At 44.0% G+C, this 20600-nt stretch overlaps 1 pseudogene; it reads left to right on the top strand.

Moving 5' to 3' along the window:
• Window positions 1-92: 92 nt before the first annotated feature.
• LOC118835614 lies at window positions 93-1295 on the top strand (annotated as a pseudogene).
• Window positions 1296-20600: the final 19305 nt, after the last annotated feature.

The following is a 20600-nucleotide window of genomic DNA, read 5'->3' as shown; positions in this document are numbered from 1 at the left end:
GTTGTGAAAATCCAATGGATTATGGAGAACATCTTTTCATACTTGCAGTAGAATAAAATTGAGAAATGGACTACTAAGAATTTCTTCGCCATATGGAATTAGAGACGTCATGTGATCTATTAGAGGACCTTTGGAGGAGAAAGAGAGAAGGTGAAGGGAAAATTCTCCCTCCTCAGAACAGGCATAAAGGCTAAATCATAAGGAAAATTCCCTCAATTTCAAGCTGAGGAACAAACTAAAAACCCCTTCATCCGCCCAGCGGTGGCAGTTCCCACCAACACAGTTATACAGAGCATCATTGCAGCTCTGACTGTCAAAGGGAAAGAGAGTGGAGGCAGGGGGACCATGGAATTCATGCCTATCAGCAGCAGACAGGCCCCTGCCCATCCTCCTGCTTCCCAGCCTCCAACCAAGGACATGAATTGGCCAAAAGGGCAGAAGTGGTAGCAGAGAACATGGAACCAAAACCTCCAACTCGAGATGCGACCCTCACAACACCACTGGGAACCCATTCCAGTCCAGGATGGGAGCTGGAAGTGAGGCAGCAGGCTGCCTTCTTGATGAGAATCTGACCAATATTCAGTGTTCAGAAAGATGAGTTCTCACAGACAGGATTCCTACAGCACCAAGCAAGAGAAAGCGGATTCTGTATCAGAGAAGCTATCTTATTCCTACACAGCCATGATCCATTCTGCCATCAACAACACTGAACAGAAACTCATGACCTTGAAAGACAGTGATACATGGACTGAGGATCACGTTCCCTATTTGAGTACATTGCCAAACCAGGCTGGTAGCCTTTGGAGCCAGGGTCTCCCCCATTGTCTGAGTGCTTGGAATCATAATACAAGCGTTCCATCCCTGACCTCCACAGAAACCTGGGCTTCAAAGCTGAGCTCCCCTTGACTATAAGGCAGAAGATGAAGCCACTACTCCCAAGGGTCAGCTCATATCTAGTACCCATCCAGTTCCCGGTGAAGCTGGCTCTGGTGCTGCAACCTCCGGGGAAGGTGCCATTGCCCCAGGCTGCCTCTCTCCTGAGCTCAGAACTTGTCCATCACAGCTAGTGAGTACCCATTGCCCCCAAGATGCTGCTAGCTGATGAGGGACTATCTCCCTTTTCCACTTCTGGATCACTGAAAGAGGAATAAGTCCTCCCTGGGGAAGGGCTATCTCCTTTGTTTCAGGCTCTGTCTGTCAAAGAAGATCTCCAGCTCATGGAAGAGATATCCCAGGTCACTGGAAGAGTGGCCCTCTCCCTTTCTGGTGGTCAAGGAGAAGATACCACACCCTGAGCAGGACCCTTCCCTTCTCTCTGCCTCCAGACCCAAGAAGACTCAGGTCTTCAACAGGCCTCAAGTCCCCACCATGGGTGTCTCTGACATGCTCAAGATTAAGTGGAGGGAAAGCAGGAAGATGACCTGACCCAGAAGTTAACAGCCCCTTATCTGACCTAGCTAAGAACAGCCAGATCCCTGGACCCTCCAGACAAAACACAGATCCCCTCTTCCTCCCAGAGGCATCAGAGCCCACTTCCCAGCTCAGCCACTCTCAGGATGAAGGAGCTCCCTTTAAAACACCACTCAAAGATATGTGAAGTAAGCTATACATTTCCTCCACGCCAGCAAAGCTCTTCTCCCTATGACCCCAGACCCACGGAGGCTCACACCCCCAAACAAGGAGACAAGGCTCGATTTCAGCCCAGTGTGTGCTCCCCAGGGATCTTTCTCCCTGCTGCCAGATTCCATAGGGCAACTGGATCTCAGCACGCCCCCACTGAAGAATGCCGCTGTCTTTGAGTCACCCCAGGAGCTTCTTAATGCAGAGTCACTCGACCTGGTCTCTGACCCTTTCAACAGCTCTCCTACCTCAGATCCTGAAGCCCCTCAGCCTGGCCCCCCTCAGATTCATATCTCCAGCTTTTCTGTTCACTGACTGAAGGCCTGGTTCTGGACACAATGAACAACAGACTTAGCAAGATGCTGTTGGACATCAGTTTTCCTGACTTGGAGGAGGATCCCCTGGGCTCTGACAATATTAGTTGGTCTCAGTTTATCCCTGAGTTATGGTACAGCCAGCATTCCCCACTAGTCCACTAGTTCAGGTTTGACAAATGGCTGGGTATCTAAGGGTCAGACCACTTCACACACACTGTACCAGGGCAGCAGGGCTGCCAGTAGTTGGTGAACCTGTCTGCTTCTCTCAGCTCTGTTTATCCCAATTAGGTCAAGGCAGCCAGTCACGTTCTAGCTGTCTCCTGATCCGGCTGACTACAACCTGGACTCCTGAGGGCTGGTCACTGTCTATCCTGGGGCTTCCCCTAAGAAAATCTGGCCTCTTTACGTCCATCCCCAGCCTGGCCTCCTCACCAGGTGCTAATGGGTGGGACCAGCAGCACAAAGGCTCAAAACCAGAGGAGGCACTTCCAGCCTTATTTAGGCCTAGAAGCTTCTTCATCTTTCCTCTACTCCCCTCTCAGTGGCCCTTCCAGGGATCAGTATGGTGGGGGTTGCCAAGGGGTGGGGAGGATGATGCAGGGGATTTGTTCATTTCCATGGCTTACTTTTGGTCTTCTCTGGGAGATAAGAGCTTTAGCTTCATGCCTCAAGGATTTCTCTGGGTCAGAAATGCAGTTCTCCATGTTTCTTAACCCACCATGCGTTCAGAATAGGAGATCTGTACTCCCCACACTGGACTCCTCCAATAACTTTCCTGCTGAGGATGGGGGTGATCATGAGGTCACCCTTACTTAAGCTGGATCCCCTCCATTTGCACTTCAGCTTTATAACCAACCCCACCCCTCCACAAGCCAAAGTTTCATCATTTATATTAGGCCAGAGATTTGGGCACACCCAGTTATAACTACCTACTCAATAAAGGCCAGGGAGCAGATGTTGGGTTTTGTGAAGAAGAAAAAAATCCCATGTAGAGTTGGTGAAATGCTAGAAGGCATTTGGATCATGGGGGCAGGGGGCAGGGAGGGAGGAGACAGGTGGTGGGATGGGAGTTTCCTGTGACCATTGAAAAGAGCATAAAGAAAAAGAAAAGATGGAGTTTTCTTCCTGGGTGGCTGAAATCGTCTTACCCAGATGAAAACATGGAAAGCATTCTAAAGAGATAGAAATCACAATCTGGACTAAACTTAGCAGCATGAGACTTTTTACAGTCAAGGGAAAAAGAGCCATCAATTGTCATATGGAGGGCTGGAGGTGGCTCCAGGTATGATGTGTCAGGGCCAAAACACCTCATTCCTTTGCATCATGATTGCTTTCATTTGTTAATGGCATATATTCATTCACTGTGATATTTAGTTATAAAGAAATCAGTAACCAAGATGGGGAAAGGAGATTTCCTTCATTTATTATAAATGTAATATTTTAATAACCAAGGGTTGGATTTGAGCTAATATATGAGAAAGACACTGCCAGTTTCCCTATGAGAAATGAAGTGTATTAATAGACCCCTAAAACTCTGGAAATTGGGAGAACAAGTCAAGAGAATGGATCAGAGCAGAATGATGAACAGCACACAGGACAGCTTGGCCAGATCTGAAAATACGCTGATGTGTGGGATGGCTCATCCTTTTTTCCAACGTCTGTCCTCAATGTGGAACACGTGTTTGGCCAATGTGCTAGGAATCTCATACTCTTCCATCTTTTCTTCCACTTCCATTATGCAGTGACCTGACTCACCTTTCTCCAGTTTGTATTACTTTGCCTCATTCTCTATCATGCAGATAAAATTCTTTTTACTTTTTTTAATCATTTGCTATGTTCTTTAAAACAACAGATTTATGCCTTATTTGGAATCTATACTTCAGTTTTAACTTCCTTTACTTCCATTATGTAACTGCTGACCAATTAGGGAATCTATAGGTCTTTTCCCACTTTGGGAGATTCCTAAGAATTTCCTTTTCACTAGTCTCTTTGGTCCTTGCTCTTCCCTTTACAGTATTTATTCACAGTGTGGGCTCTCACTGGAGGATGGCAGGCTTTTGCTGATTGACAATTGGCTCCCTAACTGACTCCCATCCAAAACTTCTAAGCTTCTTTTCCTTCTCTTCCCAACTCCTTCCTTCTCCACCCTCCCACACTCATCCTTTACAACTGTGGGGTTGGACCATGAACTTTCACTTAAGGAGATAGCCCAGCTGGCCCATCTCATTTCTAATACGGCTGCACCACTTTGGGACTTAATGAGACTGGCTTCCCCACAGGGCCCCAGTGTCTGGGACCTTCTCTCATCCTGTAGACTTTTCAGCTTCCTTTTGTATGTTGTTTTCCCTCACTAGATTATACTGTCCTTTCCCAGCCAAAGCCATCCAAGCTGACCTAGCTCTGCTCCCAGCTGCCTTTCAGACCTGTGAATTGTACCTTGCAACATCTCTCAAATGCACCCCCTTCTCTCCTCTGATACTGCAACCACCTGGGTACTGGCTCTCATGGGATCATCCTTGGACTGTTGCTATGGCCTGCTGCTGCTCAGCTGGCCTCAAGACTCTCCTCACTCCAATGCATCCCCCATTTGGTCAACAAAAGAATTTTTCTAAATCACAGGTCTGATCCTGTGACTCCTCTACTCCATAACCTCCAATGACTCCCTGACACCTCCAGGATCAAATACAAATTCTCCTGCATTCAAAGCTCACCATGACCTAGACATCATTTGGTATTCTAGTCTTCTTAAAGCTGTATTTCCTGCCACCTCCTCAGTGACTCAATGACAGCAGCCTCCTTGCCACTCCATCTGTCAGTTCAGAGCATTTTCTCTGGCTGTCTGGAGTTAGGAAGAAAGGAGTCCAGATGCTGCCTCAGACACTAGGCCAGTATAGAGCCTTCCCTCTCAGGATGCCCCCCATCCACACTGCAGAGAGCTTGTTTGGACAAAGCTGCTGACATGTCTTCTCCCCATTAGACTGGGAGCTCCTTGAGGCCAGAGACTGGTTTTTCCTTCCTTTGTATCCACAGTAGGTTAGCACAGTGACCCTGCCCTTTCTAAATGCTTGTGCACTTCACCTAAGAACAGGTAAATGGGAAGGATTCAGAGAGGCCTGGGAACATGTGTGTGAATGAAGCAGGAGGACATGAGCAGCACCAGGAGGACAATCTCTGCTCTGCTGACAGCACTGCCAAGGACCAGGGCTGGGGGAGCCTCCAGGGCTCTGCTCCAGGCCTGGCCAGGCAGGACTCAGGGTTGAGGCCTTTCCTCGACCTTCAGGGACTATAAGGGAGAGGTGGATTAAAAGACACAAAGAGGAGGGGGAGAAGGGGTGTGTGTGTGTGTGTGTGTGTGTGTGTGTGTTAGGCCTGCAAAAAGAGAGCAAAGACATCATGTCAAAGGAATAGTGACTAAAGTGGACGTCCCTGAGGTGACTCAGTTGTAATAAAGATGAACTTAAAACACAAACACAGGAAGGCAGCAATTTGGGGGTGGAGGGAGGTTAGTGTTCCAGATCCCAAAGGGCCAATAAATCAGTTTAAAACAGCAGAGAGCAGGGCAGGGTTGTTACTCCTGCATTCAACTTCATACCTACTTTTGTAAAGAAACAATCCATAGGTGAGGTATTACCAGCCTCACAGACAATCCTCTGGGTCTCTGGAAATGGCCTCTTTGGCTGATGTTGGCCAAGTCTGAGGACAGAGTGCACTCACCTGGGCTGGGGGTCTGCAGCTCCCAGGGGCCATTGTCTCTGGCTCCAGGCTCCCTGTTGGGGCCAGGCCTAGGTCCTCTGCAGGCTGAGCAGGGGAGGCTGAGGGATTCCAGGGGGGGTGAAGTCTCTTCTCTTCCAGAGCAGCAGGCTGGCAGATTTAGGCAGGGTGGAGTCCCACAGGAATTACAAAGGCTAGGCCCTGCCCTCCAGGGAGAGACACCAACCTACAGAGGGGGCAGGGCAGCAGAAAGGGTGAGGTTTGGGAATCGAGATGGTCTAAACAAGAAGACTACTCCCCTCCCCATTCTCCTACCAAGAACCAAGAGGCTGAAGGGGCATTGGGATCCCAGGTGGGAGAGGACCAGCCTCAGCCTCAGTGGCTCCAGAGCCAGAGCTCTCCCTCCAACTGGTCCTCTGCCCTCCTGCCTCCCCTCTCCCCAACAAACACACAAACAGAACCTAAATTCTCCCTCATTACACCTGCCTGACACTGATAACCACTTAACTCATTCTGTATTGCCTAGGGGTTGTGTCTTGGCTTTCTTTATGCATGACCAGCAACTCCACACTTCCCCTAGCGCCCACCAAGCCCCTTCTCCCCCTTCTCTTGATATAAGAGGAAGGGAAGGTTTGAGGCCAGGGAGGGCTCTGGGATGGAGCTGCCAGGAAGGACCTGGGGTAACCTAAGGAGGGAGACACAATCCTGTCAAGCCGCAGTGGGGCTTTGAGCTCAGAAAAATATGGGGACAGGGCAGGAGGCCCAGATAAAGAAGGCTCTGGGAGGCCTGACACTGTAACAACAGTGGGGGGAGGAGAGGGGACATCAGAGTGACAGAAGGGTCCTAGGAGGGCAGCTGAGTCTGGGAAAGAAGAATGACTGTGTCCTGGGTCCACCTAGGAGCTGGGAAGGGCTCCTGGGACCCTCTTTGGGGCTTAGGCTTGCAGGCTGCTCATCTGGGTCCACCTAGGAGCTGGGAAGGGCTCCTGGGACCCTCTTTGGGGCTTAGGCTTGCAGGCTATTCATCTGGGTCCACCTAGGAGCTGGAGAGGGCTCCTGGGACCCTCTTTGGGGCTTAGGCTTGCAGGCTGCTCATCTGGGTCCCTGGAGGGAGACTGGGGGCAGGGAAGAAAGGCCTGGGATCTGACAGGGAGCCAGCTGGAGAGCGCAGGTCCAGGAGAGGGAGGCCAGCCAGGGCTTTGGTGTCTGGGGAGGTCCTGGGGGCGAGGAGGCAGCACTCCTGGTCCTTACAGGGAGCCAGCGCTGCTGGGGGGACATCCGAATCTCTGAACGGGAGCTGGGGGCAGGGGGACAGGACACTGGGGTCCTGATAAGGAGGCTGAAGGAGGTCCTCCTGGGTCCCTAAGGGGAGGTCTTCAGGTCGGCCAAGTGTAACTCAGTGGTAAAGCTGGGGAAGGGGCCCCAGGACGTTTGGGAGGGGCTGGGGAGCCTGGACAGAACGCAGAGGCTGGGAGCTTGCCAGGGAGCCGGCTTTGGGAGAGGAGGGCTCCTAGCAGCGCTGGAGGACACTGAGCACGAGGCCACATGGGGAGGAAAGGGCGGCCAGCGGAAGCGGAGGGCTGCATACATTCCGGACTCAGACCTACCTGGAGCAGCAGGCGCAGGGCAGGCTTCCGGTAGGAACGCGGATCTCAGCTCCAAAGGAAGCAGGAAGTGTAATCACAGCTCCAAAGAAAGAAAGCAGCCTGACGTCAGCCCCACTGGCTCCACCTTCCAGCCAGCCCACTCAGGCCGGGTCCTCCCAGTCCCAGAGCGCCGCCCTGTCCCAGCCTGCTGAGGCCCGGGATCTTCCCCTGCCTCCAATGGCTCCCAGAGCCAGGTCCTCACACCCTGCCTCCCTCTCCTCCCCAAGCCCTGTCCTCCATCACGAGGAATGCTTTGGCCACCGCATTAAGTCCTTTCCACTCTACGCCCCTTCCGAGTCTCCAGGCTGCACCCCGGGGCTCAAATTCCACCTGGACTTCCGCTCACCCAGCTGGTCGTCTGCAAGACTCCCTCTCCCACAACCTCCCTCCCTCCCTCCCTCTGCTCTCGGACTCAGACCCTCCTCCTTCTGAGCAGAATCTCCTGGTCTTCTTCAGCTCTTCCCCCACACTCCTTTTCTTCCAAACCTGGATACACAGACCCTCCCTTCCTCCTGACTTTCCCAACCATTCCCCTCCCCCACCAGGCAGGTGTCCCCTTCTTCCCTGCAGTCTCGACCCCAGAGTTGCCCACCCCAATTTAACCCTCTCCTCCAGCTTGGGAACATTTGCACAGCCCTGGGGGCCTTTCCCTCTGTCTCCTTATTCTTCCCTAAGGGACATTCTCTCACTGGAAGACATGTGGAAGTCAGGACCCCTGGGTGCCAAGCAGGTGCTTGTAAAATGAGCCCTTCTGCCTTTTTATGTAACCAGAGAGACATGTTAAAGCAGGGAAAGAAAACCATCATTTAAAGTTTATTCACAATGTATTAAAGTAATTTTATATGAAAAGCCTTGATCCAATCTTGAGATTTTATAAACAATTATTCAAACAAACAAAGCCTGTATATCCCAGGTAAAAAAATCAAATTCCCCCAAATGTCATTCATCTCTGTATATATAGTCCTTGGATATTCTGGAAGTTCATTAGTTTGAGCTGATTTGTGGTCTTGTGCTTTACTAGCTTCAGGATCAAAAGAAAATGTAAGTATTGAGAATCATTTAATAACAACTTAGTAACATCGGTAGGGGCCAGAGCCTGAACTAATCAACCAGAAGAAGAGCCTGGACCTAATGATGGGGGTGTTTGGGTGCTTGTGCTTGCACCCTAATTCTAACATTTCTCCTTAGCCTCTGCTTGAGTGCCTGTGCCTGGACCCCAATTCCAAAATCACATCTCTCCCTAGCTTCAAAGCATTGGCCCTAGCAGTTCCTCTCCAATTCAAGGGCAGCATGCCTTAGCAAAACCCTTATCTCTCCTCCTGATACTGTGGCCAGTTGCACCTATAGATTTATTAGTTTGGATTCCTTGTGTACTAATTCTGTGCTAATTGGCTGTGCACTGGCATATAACAATATTTACTACTTACTGACCTTACTGATATGTATCCTAGACATGGTCAAATGCATACTCCTATACATTCATCTTATCTAACAAGATATTTGATGAGGGCCACCTGGATATTTCCAGTCAGCCCTGACTTTCAGGGTCAAAACCATACCTCTTCCTAGCCCTGCCCCCTTGGGCTATTTCCCATTGAACCCTGGGTAAGGTACCTGAGCAGTAGGTACAAAATGTGCATGTTCCTTTAAGAACTGATCACCCCTTAACCACTCCATAATCCCACCCCAAAACACCTAATTGACGTGTTTTACCCCTAAATCTCTTATATAAACTTTTCCTGCATCCTTGTAAGGTTGCAGGTTCCCTAAGAATTCTTGCCCACTCTAAAGCCTAATAAATCTTTGCCACCTTGACTTAAAGAATGCTTGAGATTGTGAATTCATTCCAGATAGCCCTGACCCTCTCCAGTACTCCTGTCATTGAGGGGCACTCTCCCTCAACCCTCAACACTAACAGCCTCTTTGTTTTCTGAATTTGCTTGTAGAATACCTCTTACTATGTCAACAAGGCCAGATGGAGCTGACTTAAGAGCATTCTTTCCTCTATCTATGGCCATTAAGGATGAGTCCCTTAACCAGAGACATTATCTTAAATAATGTGACTTTTTCTTATTCTAATATTTGGTGGACATATATTATGTTATGGCATGTTAATGATAAATAAACACAGAGATCCTGGGTTGTAATTTCAATGGACACTTTGTCAGCTCTCTTGTCTTATTGTATTTACAACCTATTCAATTAGGAAAGTCCTTTTCTTGTATCATGGTTAAACATACATGGAGATCATAAAATTGAGTAACACAGACATGCTGAGTTGGAACTGTTCTAAAACATATTTAAGCCTTCTCAGCCTTTTATTCTGTAGTCAGAACTTATGCTCTGGCTCCTTGTACCTACAAGTCTGCTAGCTTTGCTAGCTTTAAGGAAATAAACAATATGAATTTACACATCACCTAGCTTTTCTTAGTCCTTTGACCAAACTTTCTGGTTGACACCTTGTATTAATCACGAAAAAGTTTGGAAACTGGTTAGTTGGAATTTTGGGAGAAAACCCCTGAAGCTTTAGGTAACTCCAGGAACTCACTCATGCTAAAAACCTCCCCCTAATCCTGATCACTTATCACTCCCCATTTCTCCCCAGAGTTAAGATGGTATCTCGGTGTGGGAATTTTTAACAGCCATAAGGGTTCTTGTTAACTCCTCTCATCCCAGATCAGATTAAGAGAATGCTGTAGAATTGTAGGGAAAACTTAAATCACCCTTCCCCATCTGGCAGAAGGAGGGGAGGGGCAGCAATTCACAGACTGGCAGTAGCTCTGTGCCCCTGGGCACCTTGTAGCTCACCCTTCTCAGCAAAGCTTGGAAATGTCACACAGTTCTTAGATATTCTGCTCACCTTGTCCCAGAAGCTGCAAACCACCCCAGGCTCAGTGAATTCTGCAGTTGTGGGGGAAGGGAAAGGTGGATGGATTGGGCCTGTGGCTAGCATTCCCTAAGCCCAGCCTCCAATAATTATCGCCACTGGGAAACCAGCCTCTGCTCTTGGTAAAGTTCACACTTCTCTGTTCCAGTTGCAGAAAATGTATTTTACCTCTGTCTAAGAACTGGGTGACTGTGTTGGTAAGCAAAATGGGCTCTTAGCACTTAGTTCACCCAAGTGCCCTTGAAGAGTTTGGCTTTGTTTCCTTTGAGTAATTCAGTGTATTTCATTGAGTCTTACTAGGTGCTAAGCCCCAGGCCCAAACCCCTATTAGGTGTAGAACCTATGTGGGTGTGGATTGGTGACTAGGGTGGGGCCCAAGGTGGGGCTGGCTAAAGGGAGGTGCTAACTCCAGAGCCATGCCCACCTTGAGTCTTACTAGGTGCTAAGCCCCAGGCCCAAACCTCTATTAGGTGCTAAACCTAATAGAGGTTTGGGCCTGGGGCTTAGCACCTAGTAAGCCTATGTGGGTGTGAAGCTCCCAGGGTACTAAGGGGTGGTGCTAACTCAAGAGCCAATCATAGCAGCCTAAGTTCTGGTCATTCAGATGACATTTGATGACATCTGAAACCCTATAAGAAGAGAAGACAGAGCCATTTGCACAGGGCTCTCACTGGTGAGGAGGCTCTGGGCAGCTGTAGCCAAGGGCCCTCCAGTTTGTAACCTGGCTGCTGGGACTTTGTTAAACTCTGGTAACTATGTATAGGGATTTGAATCAGACTAGGTCTGTCTGTCCATGTTTGTACTTTGTTTGTAATTTGCTCTGAAGTTCAGTGTGCTGGTCTTTTCCCCTGAACTAGGTGAATGATCTTTGTATGCTGAATTGAGGTGGGCTTGTCAACCCCTTAACCTTGCTTTCCTTGGTTAAGCAGATCAAAAGAACCTGTGCTTTTGCAGCATGCTGGCAGCATTCTTGTTATTGGGCTTATGTTGGTCTTATACCGCCACAACAGCTGCTAGCCGGATTGTTGAAACAGTGATGTTTCCAAGCTTTGCTGACAAGGGTGAGCTACAAGGCGCCCAGGGGCACAGAGCTACTGCCAGTCTGTTTCCTGATTGGCAAAGGGACAATAATAATAGTTGTTGTGATGGGATCAAAGTGATATAATGATTGTAATGTAATGTAACGTCTGGTACGCGTTAGACACAACACTATCATTATTAGTATCTCTCTATAATTTAATGTAATGAAGTGGTTTTTAATCCCAAAAGTAATAAGTTGAATAATTCCTCTATGAGATAATCTGGAAATGCAACTGATGTCATCTGAAGTTCATTGTTTCTGTATTTCCATAATTGTATTGTATTTCTAAAATTCTCTTAGATAGTGAAATTTGAGAAGATCACTGCTGTGTGGTAGAAACGGCATTATGGCAATTTTAAGCTGATTCTGATATATTTGAACTGAGTTTTTTAAAAAGGGTGTGATAAAATTGTGATAATTTAAAACTGTTATATTTGCTTACAAATAAGTAATAATTAATAATACTGATATTTACTATGATAGCAGATTTTCCATTTGAAATCTTGACTATTGTGAGAATATATGGTAGTTTTAAAGTTATAGCGGTCAACATATTAATGATGAGATGAATGATTCTCTGTGCAAAGTGATTGTGACAGCAATGTTGCTAGCAGCTACTGTGGCTGTGTAAGACCAACAACAACCAGCACACAGAAGGGCTGCTAACACAGGCTCTTTGATCTGCTTTTCTAAGGAAAGCAACTTTAAGGGGTTAACAATCTCAGTTTAATTAGACATATGTGTATCGTTCACTTAGTTCAGGGGAAAAGATCGGCTTCCTGAACTTCAGGGCAAATACAAACAGAAATTACAAGGATACATTATAAACAGTAAATAACACAAACCAGTCTATCGGTAACAATACATAGTTACCAGGAAGCACCAATGTCTGTCTGGGTTATCAAAGCCAGGGCAGGTTCAGGGGCTTGCCCAGAGTCTCATCACACACATTCTTTCAATGTGTGTAGCTCCAAAAGTGAAACACTAACCTTAGATCTTATATACTTATCTCAGGGCCCTGGGACGCTCGATTACATCAGTGCTGAAGGTTTTCACCCTTAACGGCCATGGACAGAGAAAGGAATGCTCTATCTGAGTTTGTTGACATAAGAAGAAGCATCTCTGAACTTACTCAGAGAACAAAGAGACTGTTAGGATCAGGCTTTTCTTCTGGTTAATTAGTTCAGGCCCTGAGTCTTATTGAAATTACAAAAATGATATAAAATGGTATAAAATGTTCCACAAGGATTTGAATCTCATACATATGACAAGTTCAAACACTAATTCTAACTCTTGCTTAGGCCATGGAATGAGAGGCCTTTTAAAAATCACAAACTAAGTTGTGTTATTATGTATCTAAACTTGAAACAACCATTATCAAAGAACAGTGAAAAGTCCCATTTAGGATGTGGGAAAGTTAGTTTATCCCTAGTAGCAATGTATACATTGTTTCCGATCCATGACTCCCAGTTGTCCTAGCGCAGAGAAACACTGCAAGACAAACAAGACCCCATTTTGCCTGCCCCATTCAAGCAGAGGCCAGACTCATTAAAGGCACTTAAGAGAAGAACAGCTCTGATTAACATTAAAGTGATTTAAAAATGCATTCACCAAAATTGATAATGGTTGTTTCAAGTTTAGATACATAATAACATTTAGGGCATTGTCACATTTCTAGATGGTGTAATTTGGCAAAGGGATGTATCAGTAGTATTGTTGAAAAAGCAGTTCCTCTTGTGTAAGATTAAGATGCTAGATGTTAGATTAAGAATTGTACAAAAAAGCAGGGGTGTGATTTTCAAGCCTGTTTCACCTAAGGAAAGGCCTAGTAAACTTGGTTATTGTGATAAGGCTAATTCAATTGGGCATGTTCTTCTTGACTTATAGAAACTAAGTGTCCTCTCCATTACAAACACCTCTTTGACTAAGGAACTTTGTGATATCTAGGAATTCTGTATAATATTTTGGGAATAAGGACATTTTACACAACTTAGTTTTAATGAATTCCAGTGTTTAAAGGTTTGTTTTTACTTTAAGGAGGAAGAGATTTCTATCATTTTAAAACTTTCCAACTAATTTTATTCATAAAGGTTTAGTGATTATTCCTCTTAACAACAGGATAAAATTTTAAACTGTTTTTAAAAAAGAGGAAATACTTGTAGAAGAGATGTTTTGAAAAATCTCTTGTGTGATTTTTAAAAGGCCTCTCATTCCATGGCCTAAGCAAGAGTTAAAATTAGTGTTTGAACTTATCATATGTATGAGATTCAAATCCTTGTGGAACATTTTATACCATTTTATATCATTTTTGTAATTTCAATAAGACTCAGGGCCTGAACTAATTAACCAGAAGAAAAGCCTGATCCTAACAGTCTCTTTGTTCTCTGAGTAAGTTCAGAGATGCTTCTTCTTATGTCAACAAACTCAGATAGAGCATTCCTTTCTCTGTCCATGGCCGTTAAGGGTGAAAACCTTGACCCCAGACAGTATCTTGAATTATGTGACTTTTCCTTATCTTAATATTTTATGGGCTTATACTATGTTATGGAATGTTAATGGCAAACTAAACAGAGATCTTGGGTTGTAATTTCAATTGACACTTTGTCAGCTATCTGATTTGTTGAATTTACAATCTATTCCATTAAGGAAAATTCTTGTCTTGTATCATACATAATTAACATACATGGGGGTCATAAAAGTGATGTAATGCAGGCTGCTGTGTTGGAACCAAAAAAATGTATTTAAGCTTCCTCATTTCTTTGTTTGGAGAGTCAGACTTGGTCTGGCCCCCATGCATGCATGTATCCGCTAAGTTTAAAGGGAATGAAGAAATAAATGTATAAGTAATATGAATTTTTCTATCACCTAGCCTGTTGTTTCCTTCAACCAGCTTTCAGGTTTAATAACCTGAAGTGCCTCATTCTTCTAGACTGAATATAATTAGAGAAGAAGAAATAAGCTTGGGAAACATCCCAGCCATGCAGGGCTAGGTTTAAACAATGCAATAAAGTTTTTCTCCCAGTTCACAAAATTCCATATTTACATTAAGTCAGGTACAGATTAAACTACCCATGCTTACATTCACATATTAGATAACCAAGAAAACTAAAACATGAACCATACAAAGCAATGCAATCATTATTAACAATGTTAACTAATATTAAATCCCTTGTATCCCAGGTACCTATTCCCAATGTCCATTTAAGCAGCACTTTTTGAATCCCACATGCATCATGTAGGTATCTGGTCCCTAGATATCCTTTCTTTGACAATTGGTTTTGTAAGAAATGGGAGGAGTTTTGTTTCCACAGAATTGAAGGTGTACTCCCCCCTCCCCCACCCCAGCTTTAGCAGAAACCAGGCCTCAGGTTGTTCAGGAGAAAGGTCAGAGGCTTGTATACATGCTTAAATGAGCCATTTGAGGAGGGCATAATGTAGGCAGTCAGGGGGTTGTATCTGGCCAATAAAGAGCCTGGCAGGAGATTCAAGGTGAGGGTCTATTAAAGGACTGGCTTCCATCTGAGTCCTTTGTACTTTCTCCTGTACTCTATTTGGGGGAGGTACCCATTTATTTAGGGGGAATAAATGTAAATTATAATTAAAACGTTCCTGACTTCCCAATGAGTCTTGCTTATTCCTAGACAATGTGAGTATGTTTCTAACAGGTTTCATTCTCAGGACAGTTCTAAAAGGGAGTTCTGCTTCTTCTGGTTCAGATCTAGAAGTTCCCAGATAATTCTTACTTAATATAAATTAGTAGAATCACTTAAATTTCATTCTCCGTTTTTGAAACTTCAGAGAATTTCAGTTTATATATCATCTGCTGTTTCTATTGTTAAACCTGAAAGTTTGGTTGAAGGAGGCAAACAAGCTAGGTGATAGAAAAATCCATGTTGTTTATTATTTTCCCTTAAAGCATAGCTAAGCTAGCTTACTTGTATGTACAAGGAGTCAGAGCATAGGCTCTGGCTGTCTGAACAAAGCAATGAGAAAACTTATATACGTTATTTTAGCAGACCCAGCAAGCCTGTGTTACCTCACCTCCGTGACCTCCATGTATGTTTAACCATGATACAAAACGAGGATTTTCCTTAATGGAATAGGGTTGTAAAGAATGTTGACAAACGTCAGTTAATATTAAGCGAGGTTAGGGGTTAAGGGGGTTAGGGTCTCATCCTTTAATGGCTAACAGGAGTAAGAATGTCCTTAGGTCAGTCTAATCTGGTCTTGTTGACAGAGGTAAGGGCATTGCCTGAGCAAACTCTAGAGAACAAAGAAGCCTAGGTCCTGGATCTTCTTCCAGTTACTCATTAATTCAGGCTCTGGGTCTGGTTGAAATTAAAAATGATATAAAATAGTATAAAATGTTCCACACTATCCTTGCCTAAATCCTGTACCTGGTATAAGAATCCTTTAAAATGTGACGGTCTGACCATAAAATGAGTTCATCTGCCTTTTAAAATTATCAGACAGATATGTTAATAAGGAAGATATAATTTTGCTTTTACCACTCTCTTATGCAATCTTTGTGCTAAAATCCAAATTTGAGATCTGCTTACCAAAACATGCTTATAGGTTGAATTTTCATGACAGATAAATTTTGGAAGCCAATCATATACATTTGTATATAATTCTTAGAGGAGCCAGTCTGATCCTGTTGCTTTTCTCAAAATCTGCTATCCTTTTTTAATTAGACATCTATCACATTACATCTTTATCTCATTGCCTAGTCTAATCATTTCCTCCTTTTGGAGGGTGTTATCTCTATACTGTATTTATTTGGTCATGAATATAGGTTACAATTGTAAACTATTCATTCTTGCATCCCATTATATTAACTCAGAGATGTTCCAATATCTGTCTATTACCTAATAGATTTAGCATTGTGCTTATAAAACTTTTTGATAATATAAAATTGCTATAAAAGGAAGGACAATGTCATATATCTTACCAGAAGGAAAGAACTTCCTTAGCTCTCTTTGATTCCAGGCATGAGTCATATCTGACAGCCAATCATATAGTCATTAGATGCTGGGCTTAGGAGTAATCAGGTGAGGAATTTTCCCTTTTCAGAAAGGAAATAGCACAATTGGGAAATAGAGTTAGGAAGTTTCCACGTAGGCTGTGTCCAAGGTTGTCTTCAAAACTCTTCCCAGGCACAGACATCCACCTTTAGCAGTTCCCAGCGTGCAGGACATGCCATTCTGCTAGTGGCTTTATGACAACTATCCCTGTAATCAGAGCTTAAAACAATAGTAAATTGCAGTCCCATAAAGTCTTAAATAGCAAATAAATATGGGCTGGTATCCTTCAGATAGGGTCATTATTAATTATCAAATCAAGTTACATACTTTTTCTGTCTTCTAAAAATACTTCCTCACACTCTCTCAACATACTTAAACCATCTGCAAGTGGATCCAGAACTACTATCTAGGGACAGGAGGGGCTTGGATAACCCCCCTTTGTCCCCAAACCTCCTTATCTGCCTTAAAAACAAAAGAAGTTCCTGACTTCTATCTCACTACTGAGTAGATAGGCGTCTTTGTTTCTCAAGCTTGTTTACCCTTCTCTAATTATATTCAGTCTATGAGAAAGAGATACCTCAGGAATTAAAAATCTTTTACATATGATAAGTTCAAACACTAGTTTTAACTCTTGCTTAAGCCATGGTATTGCTACAAATTCAGATCAAGACAGCAAGGTCTCTTCTGCTTTACAACTCATTACTCTAATTCAGCAATAAATTATCTTGAAAACTTAATATGCCTTCTAAAAATCACCCAAGAGATTTTTCAAAACATTTTTCCTAAAAGTATTTCCCCTTCTTAAAAAAAAAAGTTTAAAATTTATCCTGATATTAGAGGAATAGTCACTAAACTTTCATGAAGAAAATCAGTTGGACAGCTCTCAAATGATGCAAGCAAAAATGAAAGTAAAAATAAACCTTTAAACATTTGGATTCATTCAAAAATTCCCAAAGTGCCATCACAAATTAGTCCATAAACCTCCAGATTAACATACATAAGTATATCCTTAGATGATACAGGCTTGAAAATCACACCCCTATATTTTCCCAAGGATTCTCATTTGCTCAATAGGAATTCTACGATGCAGAAACCTTTTGCACAAAGTTTATAAGTAATTAAAATATAGACAGTTTGGAAGTCTATCCTAAATTATTCATTCTTTGTTATATTTTTTCACACAATTCTTAGCCTAACATCTAAATTATGAGAGAAAGTATTATAACAACTAAATTCCTTGTTATTACAGAATTTCTGGATATCACAAAGTTCCCAAATTTTCTATTCACAAAACCTCTTATACATAATTAACAAAAATTCAAGAGGAGATCCCAAACAAGGCCTTTGTATAAATACTTGATTTATAGCAAAAAACAGTTTTAGCTGTAACTTCCTTTTAAATACAGACAAAACTTGGAAGTTTATAATTTCTTAAGTTACAGCAAGGGTCCAGCTTCATAACCCATTCATCATTTTTCTCATACAATTCTAACAACATTTAGACCATAGAAATATAATAATGCCCTAAACATTGTTATGTAGGTAAAATTTGAAACTACCCATTATCAAATTAGATGAATAAGTGATCAGGGTTGGGGGAAGTATTTTAGCACCAGTGAGTTCCTGGAGTTACCTACAGGCTCAGGAGTTTTCTCCCAAAGTTCCAACTAATAAGTTTCCAGACTTTTAAATAATTAATCCTACAATCTGAACAGACTCACAGCACGCAAGACATAGACACAGACACACACTGACAGACAAATTGGCAATTAACAACAGGACAAATACAAACTGAGCTCACAATTAATTGACAGAGAGAGAGAGGGAATTAGAGGCTTGCTAGAAATCCTGATCATGAATTGACTGTTACTATTCCAAGGAAAGGGGTTTGGGGAATTTTCAAGGATCTAAGACCTGACAGGGTAGGAGCAGATGGGGGTCAGATCCTCAACCTTTGCTGGGAGCACCTTTATGGTCTTTGGGGGAAGCTTTGGTGTCCCTGATGCTTCTGACTTTCCATAACCTACATCCAGAGGATAGCTGTCTTCCTCGAGAACAAAGCCCTTCAAGGAAGAGGGGAGGGGGAGGGAGGCAACTGCAACAGAGCAAAGTTATTCTCCTCAGGACTAGACCAGGGAAGGGAAGGCAAAGAGGGAGGGGGTGATGGCAAAGTGCAGTTATCCTCCCCAGAAGCAGAGCCTTTAAGGGAAGGGAGGGAGGAAGGAAGCAAGGCATAGGGCAGAGGGAGTGGAGGAACAGCTACAGCTGGAGTTGTTGGAGAAGAGGGGAGAGTGAGATGGAGAGAATGAGCCAATACTGGGGATGATGCTGAAGCAGCTTCGTGAGTCTTAAAGGAAGAGGCTTCTGCCTTTTGTTCTTGCTCAGCCATCTTGGCAAACCCGTGATGAAAACATTCCCACCCCTGGCTACAGGTTCTGTTGGCCTTTCAACTTCATTTGGCTTTAAGATAAAGTGACTTTGACCAGTTCAAAAGAGCCCTATCATGGTCAACATAATTTGGGCTATCTTTAGTTAGCAGACACTAGCACTGGCAATACTTGTGCTAATTTTTTCCTGAAATCGATCAGTACTTCCAGGGGATCTATACAGAGCATTTGACTGCAGAGTTTATCCCTGCCCCCTGAGCTAGCTTTAAAGGGAATTTTGGACTTCAATCAAACTAGTGGGAGTCCTTTGGAAGCTGGGAATAGTGGGAACTTACCCAACCCTGGCAAGGCTAAGACTCCAAGAAAAAATGAATCCTGAGGCACTTGAGTCTAGTGTTGGTGAGGTTGGGATACTGTTCTGCCATTCCATCAGTTCCATCTGCAGTCTATGGCACCATAACTGTTGACCTGAAAGTTTGGTTCAAGGAGGCAAACAGGCCAGGTGACATATAAATTCATATAGTTTATTCCCTTAAAGCTATCAGTAATTAAAGTGGGACTTTTTTTTTTTACTGTTTTCTCTTTTGGAGCACTTAATTAAGTGTCCTTGATGAGTATGGCCTGTGTTTCTTTGATTAAATCAGGAGTCTTTGATGATCTGCTTACCTCAAGGGAAAGCCTAGTTTACATGGGTTTGAGTCAAATGTTCCTGATGCTAGAAGCTTTTAGGTCACATGGGTTTGGTTTGCATGTGGTGATGCCCTTTGACCCTGAACAGGGTATATAAACTCAGAAGTTGGTGTTTTGCCTTTGGGGTTCTCATTCACTGGAAGAGTGTTGATGTGGAGACCCTGAGCAGCAGTTGTTAAGAGCTCCCCAGCGTTGGGAAAACCCAGATGTTGATGGCTCCCAGGCAGTAACTATGTATTGCTATAGACAGATGGAATTGTGCTATTTGCTCTGTTTATATAAGGTATGTTTGTGCGTTTGATTAAAGTGAGATTGTTAAGCCCTTAAAGTTACTTTCTTTAGAAAAGCAGATCAAAGAGCCTGTGCTGGCAACTGTTGGTGCTGGTCTTGTTGGGTCTTACACACCCCTACAGCAGCAGCAAGCTGTAGTAGTAATTAAGGTGGGACTTTTTGCTTTTCTTCTCTTAAGAGGCTTTAATGATTCTGGCCTTTGTTTGAATGGGGCAGATAAAGTGGGATCTTTTTGTTTTGGTTATTTCTCAGCACAGAGACAACTGGGAATCATTGATTTGTATATGATGTGATCCTGGGGATGGAGAACTTTCCCAGAACCAGCCTGGGTGAGGTCAGAGCTCTCAAGGCTCCAAAGTGGATATAATTGAGGAGAGTTTAGCATTTGATTGTTGGGGCACACTCATGAAAGGAGTGTTGAGACTCTGGGCAAGCTGCAAACTGTCCCCCAGCTTTGCAACCCAGATGTTGGTACTGGTAACTATGAATTGTGATTTGAATCAGACGAGGTCTGTCTATTGATGCTTGTAATTTCTGGTTGTATTTGCCTTGAAGTTGAGGGTGCTGATCTTTTCCCCCTGAACTGTGAATGATATTTGTATGTTTGATTAAACTGAGATTGTTAACCCCTTAAAGTTACTTTCCTTAGTAAAGCAGATCAAAGAACCTGTGTTGGCAGCTTTCTGGTTGTTGGTGGATCTTACACCCCCACAGCAGGTGCTAGCAAAATCGTTACTACAAATGGCGTAAGCTGGCAGGATCTGCATTTTAGAAGGAAAGTATGGCATTTTGGGGTACTGAGTTGGTGGCTGAATGTTTCCCAGCTATTGGGCTGCTTTTTGTACTTGTGGTGGCTATGGTTCTGTGGAGTCCCAGAGGCCTGAAGGAGAATGGCAAGTGGCAGTGACAGGAGTGGTTTCCCAGGAGCCCAGAGCAAGGGCTGTGG

This window comes from Trichosurus vulpecula, chromosome 2, assembly GCF_011100635.1.
Source record: "Trichosurus vulpecula isolate mTriVul1 chromosome 2, mTriVul1.pri, whole genome shotgun sequence".
In the NCBI taxonomy this organism is placed as follows: Eukaryota; Metazoa; Chordata; class Mammalia; order Diprotodontia; family Phalangeridae; genus Trichosurus; species Trichosurus vulpecula.
This window is presented reverse-complemented; position numbering and strand designations above follow the sequence as displayed.